Here is a 6,031-nt window from a genome sequence, read left to right on the forward strand (position 1 = left end):
ATTTAGAAACGCGTCATTAAAATGAACTGAAACTCAGCAAAGAGACTCGGCACTCGACAAAGAGACATGAGAGATATATCTATAGAAAGCTTGACATGTCTACTTTTAGTAGTCTTACCGAAAACAAATATTCTGTGATAAAGTAATCCATATGAAACAAACGCGATGTCCAGTCTTTCCCGTCTGGCTTCATTATCTCTAATTAGATCACGGCCACACGCTGAGTGCGCTATTGATATTACAATAGTCCACGTGAGACGCGCGGCGTGTAAACACCCACATCACCGTAAACAAAGCAGCGAGACTTTCTCAAGTTCATCTCCGCTACTGTTCGTTTCTGGAAGGAGACGCGCTGAGAGGAAGACGACAGAATTTACCTCAAGAAGACGTGCTGAGAGGAATAAGCTTTTATATTTTCCTCAGAAGAACGCGGCGGCTTGATATCCAGTGGACGATATCATTTACACGAGTAAGTATTTTTTTATTAGCCTACTTGCATTAGTTGTTATTGTGTTACTGTATCATAACTTGTACATATTTTACTAGTTAGACTTTTTCCAAACCATGATTCCTGACTAAATGTATAATCAAGTGAAACATTATGAAGATTCATTCACTGCATTTAATGTCTCACGACGTCAGGATGTTTTTTTTTTTTTTTTATGTTCTATAAAATAGACAGCAACGATATGAAAGTAATATGAGTTATAATGTTAATAATGTTAGAGTAAGAATGTTTAGACAAAACTTTACTCTAGGCTCTGTTCGCGAAGATCTTTATAACGTGCTTAACAATAATAGCCTAATTTATCTTCCCAGATATAAAATGTTTTTGTATTGTATGCCTACTAAGCATGCTTGTGTTTATGACTAAGCATCTGTTCGCGAATATCTGTTCTGGTGTAAATGTTTTGAATGTGTTATACCCATTCATTGGTATTTGCGATCGTCTCAGGTGTAAATGTATAAACTGACTGACATATACGCGTGTCCTTTCTTATCAGTGATGCAATTTATTATCAGCTATGCATCTTCTGGTAATTGCTAGCAACCGTTTCAATTTTTGTTTAGGACTGTGGCTGCATCACCGGCATCTTGCACAAGAAAGGCAAGCGAGTGTCGTTCAGTTTTGAGTTCGAAAATCATACTGAGTAAGTGCACATTATAGTCACTGTACTTTTATTATGCCTAGACTATATGGTAATATTATTTGTGGTTGAGTGTTAAAATGTAGTTTCTTTGTTATTGGCATTCTGTTTTCTCATGAAGTATGCATACTATAATGTACTGTGGAAAAAAAAATGCTAACGATGGTTTATAAAATTATTTTAGGTCTGAATACACCACTTTTACCTTCACCTGCATCTCACACAGTAAGGGGACGCTCATTCAGTTTTCATCTCCATTTAAAATCTTAGAGTAAGTGTGCATTCACTATTTTACAGAGGTTACTTTCATTTGATTTATTTACTGTACGGTAAAATATGTTTGCTATGTGGTAATTGTGTTTTGTTTTGATAAATTAGTACTAGTATCAGTGAACATCACAATAATGTTAATATTGTAGTTTGTGTAAACAGCATGCTTACTTTATTTCAGATGTGAGAATAACAGTGTAAAATAATCTGTTGCAAATAGAGCCAAAGCAAAGCAGCCCACTCGTTCATGGAAAACAGAGACTGATGTTGACATGTTCCTCAAGCTCTGAGATTCCTGCCTGCACAGGAACCTGGACCACCGCTAAGTCCATGCGATGCACACACTACCATGAGTCTCTTCAAAATGTTGTTCAAGTTTCCTGCCGCTGTTTTGGATATTCTCCCATGAGTTATTTTATGTGATAGTTATATGTATTCTAAATAAACTACAAACAAAAAATAGATACATTTCTTTTTCCTCATTCTTTCTTGTAGCAATTCCCTCTCAGTCACACACCTGACTGAAAGGCTCATTATGCAGCTCATTATGCAGGCCTTTGTCTTCTCAGGTGTGAATCACAGCATTATGCATGATCATTCACGCCCTCTTGCATATACCTTTTCTACAAAAAAAAGTTTCTTAGAAAATTTAAATCAATATATTGTTTTCTGTGAGAGAGTAAACAAGATGATTTTCACATCATTTTGATGTAAAAATTCTAGCCTTCAAGATCCAGTTCTCAAAAGTCTTGCGAACAAATGTTATGTATGTGTTTTATGGCCTTATTTCAGTGACTTTAAAATTTTAGTTTTTCACTAAGCACGTATAAACAGTTTTCTCAAAAACACAATCATGTACATACAAGCTGCTCACATATTATTGTAGCCCGGTTTGTGCTGATTATAGTGCTAATAAACTTTAGCCATTACAATGTTTATAAGCAACTGAAAAAAGCACAAATGTCAGGGCATGTCAAAACTTCTCCAGGGCCCCAAAACACCCTCAGACCCCAGAGGATTAAAAAAGGTGATTTTAAGCTATTTAAACGCAATTGGCAGCGAAAGATAACTTATTTCGCTATATGTTCGTGCTGTCTGAGAGACTGTTTCTGAACACTGTCGGAGAGTCGCGCGCATGTGAAGACCCAAGTATTGAACAAAGTTATTTTTGCTGCTTTATAGGCCTTGAATGGTTAAATAAACACTTGTATGTGTCAAAATTCTCATATTTTTCTAAGCATCTTCGTAAACACAGTAGGTCTTAAGTGAAAGCAAACAGCTGAGAAAGAAAACACATGTTTAACAGTATATTGGATCCAGGCAGCTCTTAAAGTGACAGCAGTCTAATATTCCTGCGGTCTGTCATTTGTTAATCAAACAACAAGAGAAAATCTCTCACTGTTCTTGACTAAATCACTTTTGTAACTAAGAAAAATATACAGTGAAGAATATGCAGTGTTTTGATGTAGCATTTCTTAGTTGTTGTTTTTTTTTTTTGTTTGTTTTTTTAAAAACTTGGGCTAGTATTAGTTTTTTTGTGATATTGACTCTTGTGACAAGAATGATGAAATTTCTATGGTATCAAATTTTAAAAGTAAAATAACTATATTGTGATATTGTTCCAGTGAAAGAAAATTACTCAGATCATGACAAGATATTGGTCATATTGCCCACCTCTAGTCTGATCTTATGCTGTCCACAATCCTGGGACCAAACATAACTATGTGGTCAGAGGGAAATAAAATTGCTCTGATGGAGCAAGCAGAATCCTGGAAAGAGGTTACCAGGAAGCATCAGAGAGGACATCAAGTACAAGGAGCTGGATGGTTGACTGGATAGGGGAACTCCCTATTGAGAACAGCCACAACAATGTGGAGACCAAGAATTATGCAATAGCACAAAGGCTGAAGAATCACCAGAAAGAATCTACTGTTTTAATGAAACCAGAGAGAAGAACTGAGCTTGCAGCCAGGACATGAGTGATGGGTTGTCCTGTACTACTGACCCACTAATTTGAGTCTCTTAACTGAGGGTCGAAACACATGGGGAAGGTTAGGGTGGACCTGCCAGCCAGAAGATTCTGGATAGCAACCAAGAAAACCTGTGAAACATAGTAAAGTTTCCCATGGATTTATTGGGATGGCAACCCTATACGCTGTAATCACAAGAGGGCACCAAGCAAGATTAGCAAGCTTAAGTCTATTGAGAAGGTCAAAAAGATGAGAATTATTGTCGGATAATAATGTCTGTTCATTAAAGTTAGTCTGGTCAAGTAAATGGGTTAAACAGTTTGTATCTATTTCCCCAGTTACATTACGTCAACTCCTGTATTTTTCTCCTGTATATCCCATTTAATGCGATTATTCCCAAATGTCTGCAGTGTGTATGTGGCCTGCAAGTTATTTAGGTTATCAGAAAGCTATTTAACCCACTAATTTTTCCTCTACATTCAGGTGCCTTAAAACGTACTCCGAGAGTGAGAAGTGGCCAGAAGATTCTGGATAGCAACCAAGAAAACCTGTGAAACATAGTAAAGTTTCCCATGGATTTATTGGGATGGCAACCCTATACGCTGCAATCACAAGAGGGCACCAAGCAAGATTAGCAAGCTTAAGTCGATTGAGAAGGTCAAAAAGATGAGAATTAATGAGAATTATTGTCGGATAATAATGTCTGTTCATTAAAGTTAGTCTGGTCAAGTAAATGGGTTAAACAGTTTGTATCTATTTCCCCAGTTACATTACGTCAACTCCTGTATTTTTCTCCTGTATATCCCATTTAATGCGATTATTCCCAAATGTCTGCAGTGTGTATGTGGCCTGCAAGTTATTTAGGTTATCAGAAAGCTATTTAACCCACTAATTTTTCCTCTACATTCAGGTGCCTTAAAACGTACTCCGAGAGTGAGAAGTGAAACTGTTACACATGAAACTTTCAAGAGACAACTGAGACACAAGAGACCACCAAACTGTCTGGATCTTGTAGAGTACTAAACACGTAGCTTTATTTCACACTGATAAATTGAAAAAGTAACATTTTTATTTGATTTAGCAGTTAGATGAACCCAAATCATTTGGCTTATGAACTTTGAATAGTTTGATTTTGGCCCCCAGGGAGAGGTTTATCTTCTGCTACGAATGCACTGTTGAAAGCAGACGCAACAGTACTGCTCTGAGACAGTGCTGCAGTCATGCTAGTGTCATAGGGCTGGGTGATATAGCAAAAAAAATGTATCAACGATATAATGTTTCATATCGTTCGGTACCGATAATTATTGAAATTTTTTATAACCTTTTTTAAAACAAAGAGCAATAGAAGAAAATGTTTAAATTCAACCATCAGTACTACTCTGAGACAGTGCTGCAGTCATGCTAGTGTCATAGGGCTAGGGATATGCCGGTATCAAATTTTCATGTTGCGGTTAATTGATCATGCTTTTATCACGGTATGCGGTATTATCACGATATTGAAATTTAGTTTAAAAAAGTGCTGTCATAATACAGTATAACACACGAGACCACCAAACTGTCTGGATCTTGTAGAGTACTAAACACGTAGCTTTATTTCACACTGATAAATTGAAAAAGTAACATTTTTATTTGATTTAGCAGTTAGATGAACCCAAATCATTTGGCTTATGAACTTTGAATAGTTTGATTTTGGCCCCCAGGGAGAGGTTTATCTTCTGCTACGAACGCACTGTTGAAAGCAGACGCAACAGTACTGCTCTGAGACAGTGCTGCAGTCATGCTAGTGTCATAGGGCTGGGTGATATAGCAAAAAAAATGTATCAACGATATAATGTTTCATATCGTTCGGTACCGATAATTATTGAAATTTTTTATAACCTTTTTTAAAACAAAGAGCAATAGAAGAAAATGTTTAAATTCAACCACTTTATTTTTAATTGACCCAATTTAAGACAAACAACAAGTATCTTTTTGTTTTAACAGTCAAACACAAAATAAAATTTAAACAAATATCTAATTTCTTATGTTTTATATGCAGATTAAATAGCCACAGGAGGGCGCAATGAGCAACATAATGCAGCGCATTAAATTGTTTATATAATACAATTAAAATAACAGTCTATAAAAAAACCGTGCACAACGTCTAAATTAACATATATAAACAACTCTCTACATTGCGAGTAAATCACTCTCATATGCGACTAAATCTTACTCTGGGCGACTAAATAATGTCTAACATTAGCCATTGGCTAATAAATTCTTAGATTTTACACGCCAGTATGTGTGTGAGAGGCGTTCAACACAGATTTTCACTCGATAAACACGCTGACTGAGCGCTTGAGAGTTTCGCTCTCCTAATATTTTGAATGAATAACGCAGCAGCAGAGCGTCTTGTGGGTTCAACTGGACAGTCTAACAAAAACAATAAAGTACGTCAAAGACACTACATCATCATCACCGCATCTCGTGCGCCACTGATGACGCTCCCTCACCGACGCACACCTAACATTCGATTGCACCGTTTTTGCATTCAAATGCAAATTTTGATTTTAAATTCGACTAATATTCATTTTTTATTCACAATCTCCTCATCACAGGCAGGCACAGCACTCAGCATGTGTTCGTGTGTGCTGTCTGCTTGTC

This window comes from Sinocyclocheilus rhinocerous, unplaced genomic scaffold (genome assembly GCF_001515625.1).
Source record: "Sinocyclocheilus rhinocerous isolate Xijiao unplaced genomic scaffold, SAMN03320098_v1.1 scaffold921, whole genome shotgun sequence".
NCBI lineage: Eukaryota > Metazoa > Chordata > Actinopteri > Cypriniformes > Cyprinidae > Sinocyclocheilus > Sinocyclocheilus rhinocerous.